Raw genomic sequence first — 22,788 nt, 5'->3', positions numbered from 1 at the left:
CAATAAATCAATATCATGGCTGTTTTACTTCCTTCATTACAGGATACATATTTACTGTGTCTTGGTTCCACATGGTGGCAAAAGAAAATCCAGTTAAACAAGAAAAGTTGGCAGTCAGTGGTAATTTTTGTTTTCCCAGGGCAGTATTCTCTGATTCTGTCTGAACTCTCACCGCACCAAAGTTCTAACTACATTCAGGAGCACTTTAAATCCCACTATCAGGGAATATTGTGATCTTAAATTTGTGTATGTGTAATCAGTTGCTATCAAATCTCAAGGTTTATGCAGTGACACTTTCTCTACAGAGTCGTTCATTTATTACAATGAAGCGAATACCCCTAGCTGCGTACGGGCGTTGATATAAGTCAATGCGGGGAGCTGAAAATGTGTGCCCTGACCGGGACTCGAACCTGGGATCTCCCGCTTACATGGCAGACGATCTATCCATATTTTTTTTTCTTTTTCATTTTGTTCGGTATTTTTCGTTGTGTTTGATCTGGGATCCATCTGAGCCACCGAGGACACAGAGGATAGTGCGACTGCAGGGAATTATCTCTGGCACGCCTCCCGTGAGACTCACATTGTCCTGCACTATTTTCATAGTGGCCCTGCCTATAATCCTCATTACTCGCTACTTTACTGCCGGTTCCCGTAAGAGTTCGGGAACTGTTTGCGCAACCGCACAGAAGAAGATGGTCAAATGGCCGGTGAGCCTTAACTATATATTTCATTTATGTCCGGAAATGTTAACAACATTTTCAGATTTCATCGTTACTATGGCTCCAGCGTTAAAATATAGAACAGGTTGTATGGTAGCATTGTACGGGGAAAAACACGGCAACAACATACGATGTTAACAGCTGAGGGAACGGATACTTAAGATCACCCGATTAGTGAATATGACATTCAAGAGACTTTGAAGAATACTTGTTAGAACACATTTATTTCACACTGTATTTTTAAACGTCTTTCTATCTGGTTGTCACATACTACTCGGTGCGTTCAAGAATGATTAACACCATAACTTCTTGCTTACAAGGGAGCCAATTACTGAACAAACGAATACAGATTACATTACATGTATTTCCCGCCAACGTCAATGCACTTTTGCCAATTTTCAGGCAGCTCTCGTATATGCGTGGCAAACTATTCGTTGGAGATATCCCGACACCATTGGTGAACAAATGGATGAAGTTCTTGGTGGTGAACTTCCTATCTCGTTGGTGCTGAACTTATTACCCCGCGTGACCTCTTTCATTGTGTCAAATAGGACGGGGTCGCCAGGAGCCAGATCGGGCAAATATGGATGATGTGGCAGCACAGTAAACTCCAGTTCACGCAGGGTGGGAACAGACTGTAGACTGGCCTGTGGCAGAGCATTGTCGTGTTGGAGCAGAACGCCACTGCTCAATTTTCGGTGGCGGCGTTCTGGAAGCGTTGACGAAGTTGACACAGTGAAATTCAATACCGATCACAGTTGAGAGTCGTATCAGGAGGGGGCCAGTCAAACAGCACTATCCTTTCATGATTCCAGAACACAGTTGTCATTTGTTTCTGCACGAATAGTCTCGGCCGTGACTTCTTGGGACGAGGATTTTCAATATGCTCCCACTCCACAGACTGGCGTTTCTTTTCCGGAGTCTCGTAGAAGAACAATGAATCATTCACGATTACCAGACGCTAAAAGAACTCTGCTGGATCTGCACTTTACTGTTGTACCAACTAATGGCAGATCTCCACACTCTTCTGTTTCTGCGCAATAGCGACGGAAGAGACACGCTTTGTGGCATACCTTCATCTTCAAATCTTCGTGGATGATGGTGTTAACGGTTCTCTTTTAGAGACCTGTTATCTTCTCTGGTTCCTCAAACATGATTCGCCTATGCCCCCTTATCATGTCTCTGCCACGCTTAGTTGCGAAAATATGCAGGATGCCCAGTGCTTTTGCCTTTTCCATCACAGGCCCTGCCGTCTCTGAACTCCAAAAGTGAAACACGGATTTGCAACTTTGTGCTGCTTTCCCACATATGGCCACTAACCTCTTGTGAATGTCTGAAACAGTCAGTCGTTTCTCCAGAGAAATCACACTGTCCAGCGTCGAACTCGCTTATCTGCTTCCATGTCTTGCCGATGTCCATCAGCGCACTCGCAAACCAAAGCTAGTGCTGCTGCAATGTGCCATCGATGGGAAGTGGCAACACCATCTGGCAGCTGTAGACAGTATGTATACATCGACACACAGTTTAGACTGCTACTCTTCAGGAGTTGTAGAGGGTGTGCCAATCAATACTGTATGAACTGAATAATAGCGTTGTAAGGACACCGGACAGTCATCCCCACGAGAAATGACTCTAATACCGCGCAACACAGTCTCTAGCCATGGTAATGTCGTCAATCTGAAGAAGAGAGTCTACCAGTTTCTGCAAGTACGTCATTTCCAAATGAAGCCTATCATTGGTAATCCCTATAGAGCTACGAAATTGTGGGATGTTCATTGATACGTTTCACGGTTTCAAATATCCCCGAAATTTTGTACATTATAAAGATCGGATAATTTAGCGAGCCTCTGGAGCTGTGACAGGGTGCCTGAATGTTCGCTAAACCAGGACAGTAATTGTGCAGAGGGAGTATCCTTTATCACAAAAATGAATAAGAAAAGGGAAACGCTTCGTTATTGTCAAATTATCATGCTCGCGGTTCATGTTTACGGTAAGCTGATGCCCAGTGCTTTTGCCTTTTCCATCACAGGCCCTGCCGTCTCTGAAGTCCAAAACTGAAACACGGATTTGCAACTTTGTGCTGTTTTCCCACATATGGCCACTAACCTCTTGTGAATGTCTGAAACAGTCAGTCGTTTCTCCAGGTCATGGTTAAACGCCACAGTGATCTGTCGGCAACTTCGACGCCTTGCAACGTTCGAAGAGAGGCAAGATCGCGGCACGCGGGAGCACGTCGCAAACCTCTAGTCAGTACTGTCCATTTCCGTGTTGCCTGGTCCAATGAAGACATCCCGGTTTACGTGGTGCTGGCAGCAATGGTCTTTTGCGAGGCACCGACTCCGAATATTCACAGCATGCAGTTGCCGTCGGTAGGGATTTGATTGAGATGGACCTGGAGTCATTAACAGCAGCGATTTCTTTCGTGATTGAAACAAACCGTTACTGACAATATGTGACTATCGTCTTTGGTCCCTATCAGTCAGTATCTTTCCGCGACCACTGTTATTATGCTGCTTCTTGCAGACACGTGTCTGCTTTGTTACAACTTAAAATTAAGCTTTTTTAAATATAGTAGCAATCGGCGTAGAAACTATTGCCACGTTATAAAACACTACAGACGCTGATGTGTGTCTAAGAAAATGATAATAGTCTCTACCTTGACCATTACTCTGTTCAGTAAACATTCACTTTCAATATGACGCTTGCACGTATATATGTTTGGTTCCAGATTTGCTATGTCTGCTGCTAAATAATCGGACACATCACTAGAATGGCCAATTGTGCGAAATTAAATTAAATATATACATGTCAACAACAGCCGAAACCCAAGTTCTAAATATTCTTCAAAATGGCAACATTGTTTCACAGCTTTCCTAATTGTCTTCTGCGCAGTGTATTTTATCCACGCGGATTTTCCACTTGCTTTCTTTGAAGTACATACCACCTTACTGCACACTGGCAGTACGTTTACTTTTATTTGTACCTCCAGAGTACAAAATCACGAACTTCACTGCTTGCAGAATTGTCACCGTTCGTACTCGAAGGAGTTAGCACGACTTTTATTACGAAAATTAGATGAATATTTCAGATTTATACTACATGATTTCAAATTTATTCCGTGGAAAATGGCTCTGAGCACTATGGGACTTAACAGCTGTGGTCATCAGTCCCCTAGAACTTAGAACTACTTAAACCTAACTAACCGAAGGACATCACACACATCCATGCCCGAGGCAGGATTCGAACCTGCGACCGTAGCAGTCGCACAGTTCCGGAATGCGCGCCTAGAACCGCGAGACCACCGCGGCCGGCTATTCCGTGGACATATGTGGTAAATTTATATGTTATCCGACGGAGCTAATATTTGTTGACCTAATGTATTTGTTTATTTTTCAAAGCTTGAATAATTTCGCAGCTTATTTTGTCGCTGCGATTTTAAATACGAGTATGCGCTATTCAATAATTCGTAATGCAGTCGACACTTCCTAGCGACTGGAGAATTATTCATAAATTCCGCTTGTACAGTTTCGGTCATGTTCACAACTGGAAACAATTGTTCTGATTTGCTTTTAAATTGAACAATTGCGCGAAACATTTCATACTCTAAATTGCGATTAAAATTTCGCTACGTAAAATTAAAGAAAAAAAAAAAGAAACAACGCCTATTCAGCAATGGAAGCCCCATTGTCGGTAGTGACAGAGAGAAGCTGTAAACGCTGTTTGTAGCAGAAATCGTTAATAAGCGGGAAAAAGTTGATCCATTGCTTCTGAGTCGCGTAAAATGTGTACATTCCTCTTTCAAGTAACTGCATCGACAATGTATCTCCAACGATTATTCTTGGAATATTTTTTTTTCTCCGGGTGCCCCCCCCCCCCCCCGCCCCCCAGCCGCGATAAATTAGAAAAATTGCATGATTCCGCCTGGCTGTGTTTTAAATTACTTTATTTGCACAACAGGTTTCAGATATTGTGCATTTCTAGGTGCATCTGTAGTAACACATGTGGACACATCACAATCAGTTCGTTAAAAATTCGCGTGACACGCACATCTGTGCACTTTGAATGTCATGCACCCTATACTTTAGGAGGTAGCCATTTACGACCGCGCATTGCACAAATATGCATTGCACCCAACTTTTTAATGAATTGACGAATATGTCTCCACATACATGAAGTCTTCATGGGTTGTCAGCCGAGTAGCGTCGTCGTCTCGTAGCAACGTTTCGATGGAATGCGTCTCCATCATCTTCAGGCGAAGGGACTTCATATATGAAATTCGCCGAGAAAGCCAGCACTCACATATATGTGTCCAAATCTGTTTCTTTAGATGGAGTTTTATCACAGAATCTAACGGTTTAGTGTCTGGCCTTCTCTCCCAAGCGACCACCCTCTATCCATTTTAGCTCTTCATCACTCTTAATTTGCTACTTGTTCACCTTGGTGTTCGTCCTTTCCATACTTTTATTCCTATAGCCTTGTCGTTTAGGCTTGAGATTTTAGTGTGTAGCAGAGCGGCTGGCTCATCCTTTTTTTTTTGGATCAGCTAGCCCAGGTCATCTGCTATGTTATTTTAATACCTTCCACTACTTTCTCCTTCGGTGTACGTTTTCCCCTTTTGGTTAGCATGAGTGAAAAGGAGCTGATGACCCTGTAATTTGGTCCCTTTACTCCCCAAACCGACCAAACGACTAACAAACAATCAACCCGCAACGTCCTTTGCACAAATGTGCACTGGAGCGAGAACAGTATGAAGTATTTTGTCTACAAAGCACATATACAACCGTAAAAGTACGAGTGTTCATTACATTTACTTTATATTATGATAACTTCCTTACCAGTATGTTGGTTCACTTTTCGGGGACAATGCAGCAGTGATCCTAGGATTCGACAGGTCTCGGTACACATCCGGAGGTACATGGCACCGAACGCCTAACACATGTCACGCAGTTTCCATAATTTAAGAGGCGTGGTTCCTAGGCGCGGAGCTGGAAGCCGATAGTGACCTAAATATTTTCTATTTGGTTAAGATCAGGTGAATTTGGTTGCCAAGACAGGAACAAGCGTTTACTCTCATGCCTCTGGAAACACTGTAGCACGATTCTGGCGTAGCGATATGGTCAGTTACTGAGCTGGATAATGCCATCGCCATCGAGAAAGACATCAATCATGAAGGGTGAAACGCGTATGTGTTTAGTACAGCGATGGCGAGACATGACAGAATCTCTGACCAGAGTGTTATAACTTTTGGCACGTTTTCATTATCATAGGCTTTTCATTTATTTTTGCGGGGAGGTTACACTTAGCACTATGTCTACTCTCATTTAAAAATTATCTTTCATTTTTGCTAGAAGGTTACACTTGGCTCTATGTCCATTGACATTTTTGAGTGTTATCTAGCATTTTTGCGGGGAGATAACACTTGGGTCTATTCCCATTAACATTTAAATATTGTCTTTCGAAATTTTGCGGGGAGGTTACAAGGGATGTAGGTGGTCCGCAGTAATATTTCGATAGTGCACAACTGCCTTGGTGTGTTCGATTACCACTACAAGTTTGGCACAGAGAGACACGCCATCGACTGTCATAACAAGAAATATTCATCCGACCAAATGTCGTATTTCCATTATACCCACGGTACAGTCTCTATTGACGATCGCACAGAAGGAGTAGTCGCATATGCTGACGACCTCGTCCTTGTAATGGCGGCCAGATGGAGAGAAGAAAACACCTTGAAGCAAAAACATCAGCGATACTACGAACCGTGAGCGATTGGAGTGGTACAAATAAATTCACCATTGCAGCAAATAAAACTCTATACAGTATGTTGAAAGGAAACGTAAAAAGAAATCCTACAATGAAACTAGACAGAAAAGGTATAAAAGGGAACATGGTTACAAGATACACACACGTTCAGAAAAAAAAAAAAACAGAACACTTGAACCACTAGAGATAGGACATTCATACTCACAGGAGATGTACGTTATTATGTTCTGCAGAAATGATTAGCATTTGAACCATGTTGGCCCACGGGTTCGAGGTCAATTGCCGATAAGTGTGGCGATCTGGCGGGCTAGGGCGAAAGGCTGACATTCTGTGACACCAAGGAGCACATGTTCCTGCAGCAACACATTGTCGTGCATTGTCTTGCTGAAAAATGTCGTATGGGATGTTGTGCAGAAAGATTATGCGCAGGCTATCATTCACTACGGCACACTGGTCACACTGCCCTGGACAGGCAGCATCTGTAATTTGTGGTTGTAGCCCACATCAGATGGCCATGAGTTGACGCTTTATGTCACTGTGATGCCGCTCCGACTGTCGGCGGTGAACCACAGTGCGGCCATCATTAAGAAAATAAATAAATAAATAAATAGAAGTACCTGCATTCGCCCGAAAACACTATCTGATGCCATCCTTGTCATCAGTGACGTCGTTCCGTGCACCATTGCAGTCTAGAATGTTTCTAAAAACTTGTCAAAGGTAGGCGGAGATGTGGACGACGCCTTAATAAACGGCGACGGACTGCCACTCCTGATAGTGCACGATGTTACACTGCTCCATGTTGCTCCAGAGCCGAGGAGGGCGCAGATCTGTCCTGCAATGCCATTCGGATGAGGTGTTGATCTTCTCGGAGTGTGGTCTGAGTGGTGCAACTTGACCCACCTTGTCGTGCTCTATGGCCTTCCGTGAACTATTTTGCACACACCCGTTGCACTGCCGAAACACTTCGTCCTATACGAGCAGCAGTACTCGGATGGATGCATCACATTATCTCGTGCCATTAACGTGCCGTCTTGTAAAGTCACTGATTTGGCAGTACGGTTCACGCATACGTCTGCGATGAATCTTGCACGTCTACTCAAGTCACACTGAGGCACTACTATCGGTTAAAGCCACAACAAGAGCCGCAGTCACATTTTTCCGATGGTTGGTGTTGCTTCACGATGTCGATTTTGACCTTGAAAGCGTGGCCGACATGGTTCTACCGCTAATCAGTTCTGGAGAACATACTAATGAACATGTCCTGTGAGTATGAACGTCCTAGCTCTAGTCGTTCAAGGTGTTCTGTTTTTCTCAACATGAGCGTACTTGGGCATATTCCTGGACCAGAAATTAAACTTTAATCAACAAATAAAAACTTCTACAGGAAGGGCGTGCAAGTTACTGCATAAACGTGCCAGGATCAACACAGTGAACCACAGATTACCCTTGGCTGTAATACGCACATACCACTATGCTCTCTTTGTGTCAACAACATCTTTTGTGCCAGCATGTGGCTACATAGTATCTGCACCGAGGCTAATAATATGATGTTGGCGCGGACACGGGAGTGTGCTCATGTGGCTGCAGGAGACTTTCGGCACAACGTCGGTGAACGCGTGCTGCTCGGGATATACCCGACAAGCGTAACTATTAAGTATCGGACTGCAGGATATTGGCTGAAAACTGGTAGATCAGACACAGAGACCTCTCAGGGGAGAAAATACAGAAGAGCTCGAAACCTGGAGGGTGAGTTCATGGCAGAAGGAGTGGGACAACTGTGGAAAGGTCCGTAGGGTCCACGCATTCTTCCCCACCGTTAGGGCTCTATTGAGAATGAAACACGTTACTACCATCCGGGGCATGGTTCATTTCTTAACCGTCCATGATGTAACGCTATCATTGTAGACAGTGGAATGAATGTTCGAACTATCTTCTGCCACAATGCGTACACGGTGACGCACAATGATGCTATGTGTGATTTACAGATGTACTGTGTCCGTCCCCTGTTTCTCGTAACTGAACTGTAGCCAGCTTGCTTGAATCGCGTCGTGTGAAGACGTCCCGCAGCCGTTGTGCCCCTTGGTATCATCGCTGTCGGTCGCGAACTGTAAGGCTTGTGCCATAAACGGTGTATAATAATGCGACACGTGAGCAGCATTTAGCTAAGCATAATAAAACTAAACTCAGTCCGAGCAGGCCATGAAATGTACAACGGTACCGACCGGCCGCCGTGTCATCGTCAGCCCACAGGTTCAAAATGGCTCTGAGCACTATGGGACTCAACTGCTGAGGTCATTAGTCCCCTAGAACTTAGAACTAGTTAAACCGAACTAACCTAAGGACATCACAAACATCCATGCCCGAGGCAGGATTCGAACCTGCGACCGTAGCGGTCTTGCGGTTCCAGACTGCAGCGCCTTTAACCGCACGGCCACTTCGGCCGGCTCAGCCCACAGGTTTCACTGGATGCGTACATGGAGGGGCATGTGGTCAGCACACCGGTCTCCTGGCTGTATGTCAGTGTTCGAGACCGGAGTGGCTACATCTCAATCAAATAGCTCCTCAGTTTACCTCACAAGGGCTGAGTGCACTCCGTTTGCCAACAGCGCTCGGCAGACCGGATGATCAACCATCCACGTTCTAGCCCAGCCCGACAGCGCTTAACTTCGGTGATCTGACTGGAACCGGTGTTACCATTGCGGCAAGGCCGTTGGCGCTAAGCACAATAAGAACCTTAAAATGTTTTAATGCCAACTAATTTTGTTTTATTTCATTAACCGTAAAATTAGTAAAGCGATTACTGGAGCCAGTCTATCGTTAATATTCATAACAAGATTCCCGATCATTAATCATCAATCACCGAACACCGCAAAAAATCACAAAAATTCTTCACATGATCTTAGAATCAGCACGAGGTCGCATAAAAATGTTTTATTGCGGCAATTTCACACACTAGTTCATATATTGTTATCTCGAAAACCGCTCGCAGACTATCCTAACAGTTTGGCGCCTGCACACTTATGACTGTTTCGTCCTTTCCACTAATAAGCATTGACAGTAACTAAAACTCGCAATAATCATTTCATGATGAATTGAGTGATCCTGAAATTATTAACAAGTTCTCAGTGCAAGTAACGTCACCAGCTCGGTTGTAGCTGGATACTAATTCTTGAACAGTAAATATAAATACTATAAGATTTTCTTTTTGGAGGGCAGCGTTACAGGTGAATCCCCTCAGTCTCTGCTCCCGTAGCATACGACGTTCTCTCGCCCGGCAGTTCTCGCGATATGAGACCATCTGGCGCGTCGTTCGATTAATCTGCTTTGTGATCCTACTGGCTCGCTAGCCTCGAGAAACATAATCCTCCTATACTGTGTTTTAAGTTTACAAGTATTTAAAACTACGAGATCCTTAAACTATGTTAAAATAAGAAGAAATAAAATACAGTTTGTATTCTGTGTATTTAATATTGCGAAAATACGACCTGTCTTAATAAATAGGTGGAAAGTCATTATTAAATGACAACAAATAAAATAAATAAGTAAATAAATTCACTATGGTACCGTGCTGACTGTAATAGTAATAACAATGATAGTAACAATAATAATAATTGACGATGTCACTGGGTCGGCATGAGATCACGTAGCAGTCGTCTGGTGTCATGGGTAGACTGTGGGAGAGAGCGGGGGGGGGGGGGGGGGGGGGAGGGGGGGGAGGTGTAAATGAAGAAAAGGAAAGTAGTGGTGACAATGGACCAGAAGGGATTAATTGTTATAGGTTGGGGAAGACAACATCGTAAACGTTTGAGGACAAAATATGACATTAAAAGTGGACTACCAACAAGGACTGTACGTCCAGTTCTGTGTTGTGTTGTGGGTTGGCAGGAGAGCCAACACCGGGGTAATAGAGGAAGCCGAAAGGCACGCGTTTTAGCTCACGCAGGCTGGCGTGAGGTCTGGAACGGGACAAGGAAATTAGACTTTAGATAAACGGACGTAGCTAGTGGAATACTTAACTTTAATCCATTAATGATGAGCGTCGCTCTTGACTGTACATGATTCAGTATCAATAGTAACTGGTAATGGCGCCTTGCTAGGTCGTAGCAAATGACGTAGCTGAAGGCTATGCTAACTATCGTCTCTGCTAATGAGAGCGTATTTTGTCAGTGAACCATCGCTAGCAAAGTCGGTTGTACAACTGGGCGAGTGCTAGGAAGTCTCTCTAGACCTGCCGTGTGGCGGCGCTCGGTCTACAATCACTGATAGTGGCGACACGCGGGTCCGACGTATACTAACGGACCGCGGCCGATTTAAAGGCTACCACCTAGCAAGTGTGGTGTCTGGCGGTGACACCACATGTTGGTATTAAATAATTGCACATGTTTGTATAAGACCATCTCTAATTTCTTATACAGTGATCAAGCTGCCTAAATTTAGAACATAAAAGAAACTATGACTCGGAATCTAACTGTGGCACTCGATTACTCTAATGCAAAACTCCGCCCACTGCACTCGTTCGACAGAATAACTACACAGTATTAAATCCAGGCACTTGAACATGTGATTTCAGTGTCGCCTGCCTTTAACGTTCATTTTCTACCGAGAAAATGCACGCCAAGAAATGTTACAGGCATTTTTGTGCTGCAAGAACGCAATAGCACGAATATAACACAGTTCTCAAGAATGTAATATGCATGGTCTGATGGACTGAGCACGGAACAAAGACGTTGTGCAACGAGTAGTCAATAAAAATTGCCCCCCCCCCCCCCCAAAAAAAAAAAATGCATACTGGATCGAAGAGAGAGAAAGCTTCAACATAATGATACACAAATATAGTTAAATAAACTTCGACAGGAAAGAATCGCAGGAACACTCCAGATAGCGCTATACAAACAGATTCTTGATGGTACAGGATTCATCAAGTATGCTGAGCTGAGAAGTATAGCTCTCAAATGGCGGTTGATGAGCAAAAGAACAGTCTACACGTTAACAGCTTCAGATTTCCCTCTGCTTTTTAGTCTTATGTAGCAGGAAACGCAAGACCTGCTCCTGCTAGAGTAGTATACATACACAGGTGTTGTATTTAAGGATTACATCCAAAATGCCCTTGAAGGAGATGGTTATTTTAGATGATTCAGCGGTCAACATCACGTCTGTTGCCTACTGTACACCATTAGGTTTTAATTTATCTGCTGCCACATCACATTTTCGCTATGCCTCTAGCACGTCAATGATCATAACAGAGATGCAGTAGACAAACTAATTCTCAAAGAGCGTGTTCTCAAATATTAACTGGTCCAACTATTAGTTACATGGTCAAAGTCAACATAATGGTAAAGCGTGTAATGATATTAAACATGGCTACACACAAGGAATCATACACACTAAATCACGGAATACACATATTTATCCATGAATTACAACCTGGAGATTTTCCACGTAAAACAAATAGACAAATAAGAGCTTCAATTAGTACGGGACGAAGGAAAATGAGAAGCCGGACAGGGAGGCTGTAACATGGGGTTTGCGCACGGAAAACAGGGAGCGGAGGTAATAAAAACGAAGACTCCACTTTTTGCAAATAAACCGCTTTCGCACAGTACACGTCTATGAGCAGATACCCCGAATAGCAGAAGAATTGAACACTTAGTGGCACATCTTTTTGCGAAACTAATCGCACATTGTCACTGTGAAAACATTTGCTCGAAGTAGAAAGTGTTTGAAACCTCGTGACATCTTAAGCCGCTAGCCGCTTTTATTTTGATGCTGCATTTTTTCGTGAAAGTGTGATAAGCTACGCCTAGTTTTCCCGTAATAAGTCGCTTATTCTTGCACATTTTAAAACGAAATGCTATATTCAGAGCTCCGAATGATGTTTCTAACTCATAAATCCCGTTGTGTGTGACAATAGTAACGTTTGCGCAAGTCTGTATAAGTTTACAGCTCTTATTTATTTATATTCTGCCACATGGCAGCACATTATAAGCAGATATAAATACAATAATAAACTACAATACATATGTGCAGCATATATAAGAGAACATAAAGTACGTAACAAATACGAAACATGTAGCATGTGAGACGAGTGGTTGACTACAAATCGACGTCCAGATCATGTATCCACTTCACAGCATGACACGTGGCTTCTGCAAAGTCCTCATCTGATTCACCATACAGGGTGTTTCAGTAATAATATAGGTAACGCGAAAGCATACATTTATTAACCTGCAAGACAGAAACTATGAAGCCTTGTACACACACTTACGAATCCTTTGTAGGTTAGAATACAGATATCCAATGTGTCCTTAACCAGCGACAAGAACAATATCACTTCAATGCTCGAATTCTTCCCACACTCGGGTAACCATGTTCGTCGTGACTGATGTTATGGTAGTACGGATCCGGTTCTTCAGTTCTTCTAAGTTCTGTGGTATTGATGGTGCATAAACGTTGTCCTTAATGAAACCCCACTGGAAGGTTTCATATTAGGCTGGGGGGCGGCGAGAGGAAACTGAGGCCAGGCCTGTTTCGACCTCTGCCCACATTGCCCCTGGGCCCACTTTTCTTTACCCCCTTTAAAGAAATGAACATGTAAAGCAGAAAAGAATGTGGTCAATGCGACAGTTTCTCTTGCAGAGGACTCAGGTTCTCTTCTCGTTGCTGCCAGATGTTTTTCCCTGACGGGACTACTGATCGGGTTGCACTCAACTTCTTGATGCCAATTGAGGAACTACCTTATTGAGAGACAGCGGCTCCAAGGTCTAAACTTCGACACTGACTGTGTGTGCCGTGTGCTGACCCCATGCCACTCCATATCGCACTCGATGATGAATGGTTGAGGATGACACGGTGGTCGGTTGAATAACGAACGGTCTTCAAGACCTGTTAGCGGGATTTGCTCTCTTTTCTTTTACTATCAATAAATTTAACAATGTTATCGTCAAATTACTAATCCTACCTCTGAAGACTTTTCTCCCATCACTTTGTTGACGTCCATTAATTGGCAAAAATGGCTCTGAGCACTATGGGACTTAACTGCTGTGGTCATCAGTCCCCTAGAACTTAGAACTACTTAAACCTAACTAACCTAAGGACATCACACGCATCTATGCCCGAGGCAGGATTCGAACCTGCGACCGTAGCGGTCACGCAGTTCCAGACTGTAGCGTCTAGAACCTCACGGCCACTCCGGCCGGCACGTCCATTAATTACGTGAGCGGATATAAAGGAGGAAAGGTTGGGCAGAATAACACTAAATCTAATTTGGGTGGGGAGCGGGCGGCAAGGAAAATATCGCATCAACTTTTTAATTCTGAGATTATACATTATTATAACAGATAACATTTCGTTTTATAGAACTAAGCCCCAGCATACACAATTTTAAAGTGTCCGCTAGTCTTTTGGCGTGCCGTATCTGAATTCTTTATACGAATGCATGCCCAAGATTCCCCGATTTGAAAGAAGTGCCACACAAGTGTTAGGTTTGTTTCATTTGGGGAGTTCCGTGCCACCCCGACAGAAATTACTGCGTGCTATTGTGTCAGCCATGGTATTCTGTAACGCTTATAAAGCTGATGTTATTGTGTACAACATGAATTTGTCTAAAACCTTTTACAGTGCTTATGTTGAGCGGCATGCCGACAACTCGGAACATACATGTGAGCAGGAAGTTAAAAGCTTGTGAAAGGAAGCTAAGCTGCCCACCGACAAGAATTCTCTTAGTGAAAATGTTACTCCAGAGATTGAAAAAGTATGTAAAGATACAGTTAAAAAAGAAAGGTACAAATAATATTGTCTATTATCTGCAAAGTGACACTTAATGTATATAACATACCAAGAAAAGGTCTATTGTATCTTTTAAAAAGGTTAATACTGTTATTATGGAGCCTGTTTGCCCTTCTGTGCATGTTCTGTTCATCCGAATATTACTCAGGGTTGGTTTGTTTAAAATAAAGTATTTCTACTTGTGTGTTGAAAACACTGTTTAACGCAGTTTAAAATATTTAAATAAAAGCATTCTTTAGTCATAATCAAAATTTAAAACAATTTTGATGTATTGTTACCTGACTAAGGGTCAGTCTCACTTGGCGGGGTGGGGGGGGGGGCGAAGGGAGGAAGCGGGAGTTCGAACAACATCTCATCAAATATCACCAGAAGGGGGTGGGGGGAATAGGGAATCCAAATTTCAAAGAAAACCCCTCACACAATTAATGGATGTCTCCTTTCCATGCTTGCACGGTGACGTAGCGACACGAGCTACTTTGCATCTGACGACGTCTGGTTCCCAGAATGGTCAGCTGTTCGCTTGTCTGTCAGGAAAAAATGTGTTTGCAGAAAGCGGATATTTTCGAAACCAATTTTATATTCATTGACGGGAATGAGAGAGTATGTCAACACCTATGTGCATGCGCTGGCTGGCAACAGAAACAGATTTAGGAATGTTGGAACGAGAATATAAAAACCACATTCGCCATGCCCGTGCACGGGACAGTTACAATTTGCAACACTGTACTCACATCAGATAAACTGTTAGTCGCAACAATGATATTGTCAAAATTATATAACCTTGAAAAACTACGGGTCTGTTTTGTTTCTAATTTTAACTGCCCTTTCGTTATTTCATCTCGTAATAGATAACCGATGCGTAAGAAACTGTATTTATGTCGAGAAACGATTCATATTTGCGAGTCGCGCCATTCCGTCCCCAGTAGTTTCAGCGACGGCGGCAAGCGACTGGTAATAAGAGTGCTTTTACGACGCTCTGCGAACTCCTATCGCCGAGGTTTCTTCGGAAGAGCCGTACCTGAGGCGATAAGCGCCACTGGGGAAATGAACGGCGGGCTTTCCACGCCGAAGAGCTCGCTCGTCCCATTGTGCGGCTGTGTGGCGCGCGGCAAGTGTTTTAATGGCTGCCACCATTGTCGCGTCGCGTCGCCTGGGAGCTGGGTCCGGCTGCATTAGCGCGGCTGCTGCTGCTGCTGCTGCTGCTGCCGTTGCTGCTGCTCCTTTACGGTGTAGCGCGGCGCGGCGGTTCCCTTGCCGATTCCGGAACGCTGCCGAGGACTGCCTCTTCTTTGATACGGCAAGTTTCCCTCTCACCGCGTGCTCCTGTTTCTGCTCTAGCAGGCTCCGTCAGTCAACTCCCATCGTGAGAGCTGATACCTTGTACGGACTCGTGCACTCCTCTTGAAATCCTGTTCACTTTGTCTGGTAAATCCACTCTTCTGCGTCTGACATCAACAATTTATTGGTTTATTTATCCTGGCACGAAGAGGGCCAACAGGTATCCTGTTATGCCGACACATTTATTGGTTTATTTATCCTGGCACGAAGATGGCCATCAGGTATCCTGTTATGCCGACCTCTCATGGGACGTGAAAAACGCGCCGGGTAGTTATAATTTAAGTGCAGCTATTCAAAGAGGCCGAGAGTGAGCTGTAATTATCATATGGCAGCGAAACGTGGTAGGTATTCGAATGAGTTAGTGAGTAAACGATTTACACTGTAAAAAATTAGTTCCAGTTTTGGCCATCAGGTGCACTGTGAATGCAGTAAGTATTATAGACATATTTCCATATTAATGGATTAGGATAGGTACTTGGGCAAGAAATGTTGAACAAGTGGGAAAGGCGTAATGTTATTATTATTATTAACTGCCACTTAAAACAGTTTGTTCAATATGAGCCCTGGAGAAGTCGACGAGATGCTGTACAGTGCCAGATTTGCACCTGGTGGCAAAAGTTGGAAGTAATTTTTCTCCCAGCGGAAAGAAAATGGTTCTTTATTTATTTATTTCTTTATTTATTTTTTGTCCTGCAATTTTCGTAGCGTTTGGTCTATGCGGACGTCATAGGCCATCCGTTCAAGTTGATCGTTGAGTCCTTTACTCAGTTTTTTTATTACAGAGGGCCAGTGCTTCTCATGGTTCAAATGGTTTTAATCACTATGGGACTTAACATCTGAGGTCATCAGTGCCCTAGACTTAGAATTACTTAAACCTAACTAACCTAAGGAATTACTTTTGAATGCATTATGGGAACAGCAGTGATCAATGTCTTATAAATAATTACTCTTATAAACAGTCTTGATCACGATTTATTTAACAAGGTGACCGGTTTCGACCACTACTGTGGTCATCTTCAGACCATTGAGTAGGAACCTCTTTCTGTTGGAGAATCACTACTGATTCTCCAACAGAAAGAGGTTCCTACTCAATGGTCTGAAGATGACCACAGTAGTGGTCGAAACCGGTCACCTTGTTAAATAAATCGTGATCAAGACTGTTTTTAAGAGTAATTATAACCTAAGGACATCACACACATTCATACCCGAGGCCGGATTCGAACCTGTGACCGCAGCAGCTGCGCGGTTCCGGACTGAAGCACCTAGAACCAGCGTAAAGAGGTTTGCCTTTAATGCGTAGCTGCCATACGATAATTACGCCCCTCACAGGACTTCCGTGGGCATATGCTGCCACGCGGTACATGAACGAGGAGCTGGTAAATGAAATGCCGTGGGGGTAGGGCCTCCCATCGGGTAGACCATTCGCCCGGCGCAAGTCTTTCGAGCTGACGCCACTCCGGCGACTTGCGTGTCGATAGGGATGAAATGATGATGATAAGGACAACACAACTCCCAGTCCCCGAGCGGAGAAAATCTCTGACCCAGCCGGGAACCGAACCCGGGCCGTTAGGTAGGACATTCCGTCGCGCTGGCCACTCAGTTACCAGAGGCGGGAGAGGAGCTGGTGATGTCGCAGTGTGGAGTTTCCCTACACTGTGAAGCGTGAAAGGAAGAATCTGGAAGGTAAGATTTTTACCTTATGGAGAGGATCGTGGCGAATGAGATGCAGCGTTTGTGGGCACGTATTATCTAGCTGAAATGTAAGCCCAGGATGGCTTGCCATGAAGGGCAGAAAAACATGGCGTAGAATATCGTTGGCATAGCGCTGTGCTGTAAGGGTGCCATATACGAGTATTACAACTGAAGGGATTCTGCTATCAAAAGAAATTGGACTCCTGGTTGTCTGTAGTTATGGCGGACGACAGTCAGGTTGGTATTCCACCACCGTCTGGGTCGTCTTCAGACACGTCTTAGCTTGTCATTTCGGCTCAGTTCGAAGCAGAACTTATCACTGATGACAATTCTACTCCAATCAATGTGATTCTAGGGCGAACAACCGGTCTGCAGAGACCCTGGACAGTGATGGGGTACCAATCTGACTGTCGACCGCCGTATTGCCTGACAAACAAGAGACATGGTCTGGAGTACCATTTCTTTTCACAGGAGAACTCCTTTGGTTGTCATCCACAGACGCGCGCAGCGCCACGTCGATTATATTTTATGCTACGTTCTGTTGCCCTTCGTGGCAAGCTATTACGAGCTTACATTTCAGTAAGATAATGCCCACTGGCACACTGCGAGAATTTCTTCAGCTTATCTTCGTGCTTGTTGAATCCTATCTTGGGCAGCAAGATCGCTGGACCTCGCTACATTTGAGAACGTTTGGAGAATTATGGGCAGGAGCCTCCAAGCAGTCCAGTTGGACAGAATTTTACACACTATCCCTCGTGAGAACATCCAACAACTGTATCAATCCATGCCAAGCCGAATAACTGCTAGCCTAACGTCCAGAAGTAGACCCAAGCGCTACTGACTTGCTCAATGTGTGAAGCTTTCCTCTTGAATAAATCATCTAAAATTGTAATCATTTGATTTTTCTGTATATGTACATCATATGTACTGATTTTTGTCCCATTCGGATAATTCTTTCGTGGTGCGTCATTTTTTTTCTTAAACTGTATCTCAATACAGTCCTCCATACAATGAAACATATAAATGAATCAGTCTCACAAGGCACAATTACAAGGTACCGTGCTTTGTACATGTGACATAAAGCAAATGTCGCAATTGCAGCAAAATAAAAACACAATCACCTTCAGTACAATAGAATATAGAAATCAGTGACTCTCAGTGCATGTAATTACGAAAGTTAAAATAAATGTCGCTTTTGAAGAAAATATTCGCCCGCCCTTGCGAGGGATTATGGAACAACCAAAACAACAAACTTCATAACCATAAACTTTCCATGCACAATATTACAGTGTACACTATACGAGGTCTGTGATAAAATTGATGAGACTAATTTTTATCCATCATTTTTTTTCCAAAGAACATTATCCCCGTCAAAGTAGTTCTCTTCGGCAGCTGTTCACTTGCGGAGTCTTGGTAGCAGCCCTGAAAGCCTTCAACTGTTAGGGCCTTTAACATGCTGGTCAAATTCTTTTGAATGTTTTCCAGAGACCCGAAATGATGTCCTTTCAAGACTTTTTCAGTTTCGGGAAAAGAGAAAAGTCACAAGGACTCAGACCAGCTGACATGTAAAACCAACTCTTCCCTGAAGAGGTATGCAGTGTGTTTCACGAATTTTTCCCGATGGATCCAATGTTCCATAGTCTTTCGAGCGAGCGTCTGCGATATTATTAATTCTTGCCCCGATACGTCAGTTGAGAAAGTCACAGCCATTCTGAAGGTGCACACCAGAAAGACCGCCGAGGAAACATCAAGAAATACATCGCATACCTCATTTGGGAGGAGAGCGTTTTTTATGTGCGGTGGTTGGGCAAGATACGTACAGAGTGGCTGTAAAGTTGTCTGCCGAAATACCGGAACATGGATTAATAACCTCACGGTTGCACAGACGAAACTTGATGGAATATTCGATCTACCCGAAAAACTTCAAGAAACACGTTTTTAATTTTTAAGCAAGAGTTATAACAGAGGGAAGTCCTTCACTTTTGTGTCAAATCTAAGAGGGCACTAGGCGCTACACTCTGGGGCCGAAGCCGGCCGGAGTGGCCATGCGATTCTGGGCGCTACAGTCTGGAACCGAGCGACCGCTACGGTCGCAGGTTCGAATCGTGCCTCGGGCATGGATGTGTGTGATATCCTTAGTTTAGTTAGGTTTAATTAGTTCTAAGTTCTAGGCGGCTGATGACCTCAGAAGTTAAGTCGCATAGTGCTCAGAGCCATTCTGGAGCCGAACGACCGCTACGGTCGCAGATTCGAATCCTGCCTTGGGCATGGATGTGCGTGATGTCCTTAGGTTAGTTAGGTTTAATTAGTTCTAAGTTCTAGGCGACTGATGATCTCAGAAGTTAAGTCGCATAGTCTCAGAGCCATTAAGAGGGCACTTAATTTTGCAAGTTTTGCGGGGTAGCTTGTTTCAGAGCCCAACGGCTATAACGGCGAAAGAGTACCTACTCCTTTTACGTCTCTTGAGGTGATTGTAATTGATTTGCTGAATACATACGTTGATAATCTACTTTTGAATCGTATAAGATGATGAAACGGTTTTAACACAAACACTAATTGTTAATGAAGAACGCATTTTCAGTTATTACATAAGTGAACACACGCCCTGACTATTACTGGCCAATTGCACTCCGAAATTATTGCAGTAGAAGGAAACTAATCTTACGTACTAACTAGGTCGTGGCACACACAGAAATTGCGCGTTTAGGCCATCTATTGGCTGTGATTTCTGAAAGGCATAGTTAGTGGCAGCGATAAAGTTTATACTGTACTTCAGGCAGACTCCTATCCCATAGAATAATCATAATATGCAAAGGCATTGTGCCCTTGCAATGGGGACAGCTAACGAGGGAGACATTTTGATGGACTGTTCCACTAGAAAAGTCACTGAGTTTTTTCGACTCCAGGAGCTATTAATGTCTTTTTTTATGTCTCCTCTAAATTCGTTATTCCTTTCTGCTCACTGAAAGGTGCGACTGATTTGTTATACACTCTGCAAGACACGTCGTAGTCTGCGGCGTAGCGTTCTTCTGGTAACATTATCGTCCAGCCTCTCCCCACCTTTTCGTGTTCGATTCGCGAATGGTGCTTGGAAGGAATGACTGCATTAAACATCCGTATGAGCTATAATTTATGAATTGCTCTTGGCGGTCATTTCACGAGATATTTGTGAGAAGAATATGTTTTCAGATTCTTATTGGCACCTTCGCTCTCGAAATTGCAACAGTAAAGCTTTTGTGCCTGTCACTGCACTTAGTCGATCATGGCCGTAACGGTCTAGCGCTTCCTAAATGATCCTTTTGGGATCTTCTCTATCAGTTCTCATAATACAATCTGTTAACGGTTCATGACGTGTGAAATACTGGAAACTGTTGTGGAAGCGTTTTGTTACCTACTTCTTTCACCGATGAATTACATTTCCTTAAGACTCTTCACTGTTCTTGCTTCTACTGCAATTAGGCTCATGTTGTCACTCCGCCTCATGTTGCCCCGGATGGTTAGTTTTACATATTTTACGGCTGTTACTGTTTCCACTGGTGTATCACAAATTGCATAATCGAACATTAATTGATCTTTTCGCCTATTTATCCACAATACCTTACTTCTATTTACGTTCAGGATCAGCTTGGCAGCACCTCCACGAATTGTCTATCTTTGCATGTCATCTAGGCTTTCGCTGCACTTCTCTGGTGTTGCAACCTTACAATACACGCCAACATCGTCTGCGAACCTCCTCGTTGTTTCCATAGACTTGATTATTTTGATATATTGTAAAGTACATTGACCTCTCTTGGCGTACTCCCGTATCTATCTTCACACCTGCTTATTTTGTCCCTTTACGAACCATGTGTTGAGTACTATCTGCTAAGAAATCCTGATTCCAGTCAAAAATCTGATGCGATTTCATGTTCGCTAAACGACAATATGGAAATGGATAACTTTCCGATCGTTTGGTAGACTCCGTTGTTCCAGCGATTAATAAATTGCTGCTAGAATGGGAACAGTCCCTAAACATGTTGCCGGCCAGAGTGGCCGAGCGATTCTAGGCGCTTCAGTCTGGAACCGCGCGACCGCTACGGTCGCAGGTTCGAATCCTGCCTCGGGCATGGATGTGTGTTAGGTCCTTAGGTTAGTTAGGTTTAAGTAGTTTTAAGTTCTAAGTTCAAGTTCTAAGTCCCATAGTACTCAGAGCCATTTGAACCTAAGCATACCGCGCCTGCTTTTCTTTTCCATTTTCCAACTTTCTACAGTTCGCCTCTTCTATTCACTGTAATGTATACTGACCCCTGAAGTTAAGTAACACACTTATTTAATTTCTGCTTAAAATGGTAAAAATTTTGTACTACTTCTTTTCGACTTCCCAAGTCATAGTCTCTTGTGTGGCACCAGACGAGGTTGCGCAGCGATAAGACACTGGACTCTTGTTCAGAAGTGGTTGACATAGCATCTCTGTGATGTTTTCGCGCTTACTAAATGAACCTGTTCTTCTTCGGATCTTCACTGTTCCCTCTATCAGTCTTATCGAGTACGGATCCCAGACTGACAAACAATATTCGAGTATTGGTCGAATGACTCTTTTTGTAAGTTATTTATTTTGATGACAGGTTACGTTTTATAAGGACTCTTCCACTGAATCTTAGTCTGGCACTTGCCTTACTTGCAATTAACTTTGTGTAGCGATTTCACATTTCACTTCAGTCCGCTCCATAAGCATTAATCCTACATAGTTTATGAAAATAACTGTTTTCAGTGACTGTTCAGTAATCTTTTAATCATATAATAAAGACTCATTAGGACTGTGCATACGCAATACGTTACACCTGTTTATGTTGGTGGTCAATATCCACTCCCTGCACCAAGCGTCGATCGTCAGCGGGTGCGCTTGGCGCTCCTCTCATTTCTGACGATATCTCCACATTAATCAATATGTACTTGGCTCTATATACTAGGAAGTTTTTATTCGCAATAACATACCTATTGATGTTGCGTAGACATGTATTTCGCTTCCTTCGCGGTGGTGGTGAAACTTATCGCAGGCAAAATCACAACGGGGCTGAATTACAGCCTTTTCATTTGATGAATACAACGAACAATCTTTACGTCACGCTATTGTTGTTTGCGGAAAGCATGCTGATTCCTTCTGAGGTGATGTTTGGCCTGCAGTAAAACAATCTCATGTGCCTAAAACATTGCTTGCGCATTCAAAATTCAGTTCACGTCAATTAAAAGATTAGAGATTGACCGCCATCTGTCCGGCTTCTGTCCGACGATATTTAGTTGTAATGGCTGTCAGCTTGCACAGTAATTACTTGCAAGTCAGATTATCCATTCAGTTTTACTTGAGCCTCTTTTCTAAGTATTTCATTTGGTTAAATGTGTTTGTGTTCCTCAAAGTACTATACGCCACAGAAACTGTTGGTGACAGTGCAGGTACTTCACGCAGGAATACCATACTTCTGCTTTAAAATGGTGTAATAGGATTTGCCTTCTT

The sequence above is a fragment of the Schistocerca piceifrons genome, chromosome 2 (genome assembly GCF_021461385.2).
Source record: "Schistocerca piceifrons isolate TAMUIC-IGC-003096 chromosome 2, iqSchPice1.1, whole genome shotgun sequence".
NCBI lineage: Eukaryota > Metazoa > Arthropoda > Insecta > Orthoptera > Acrididae > Schistocerca > Schistocerca piceifrons.
The sequence above is the reverse complement of the archived record's forward strand: the minus strand, read 5'-3'. Positions refer to the sequence as shown.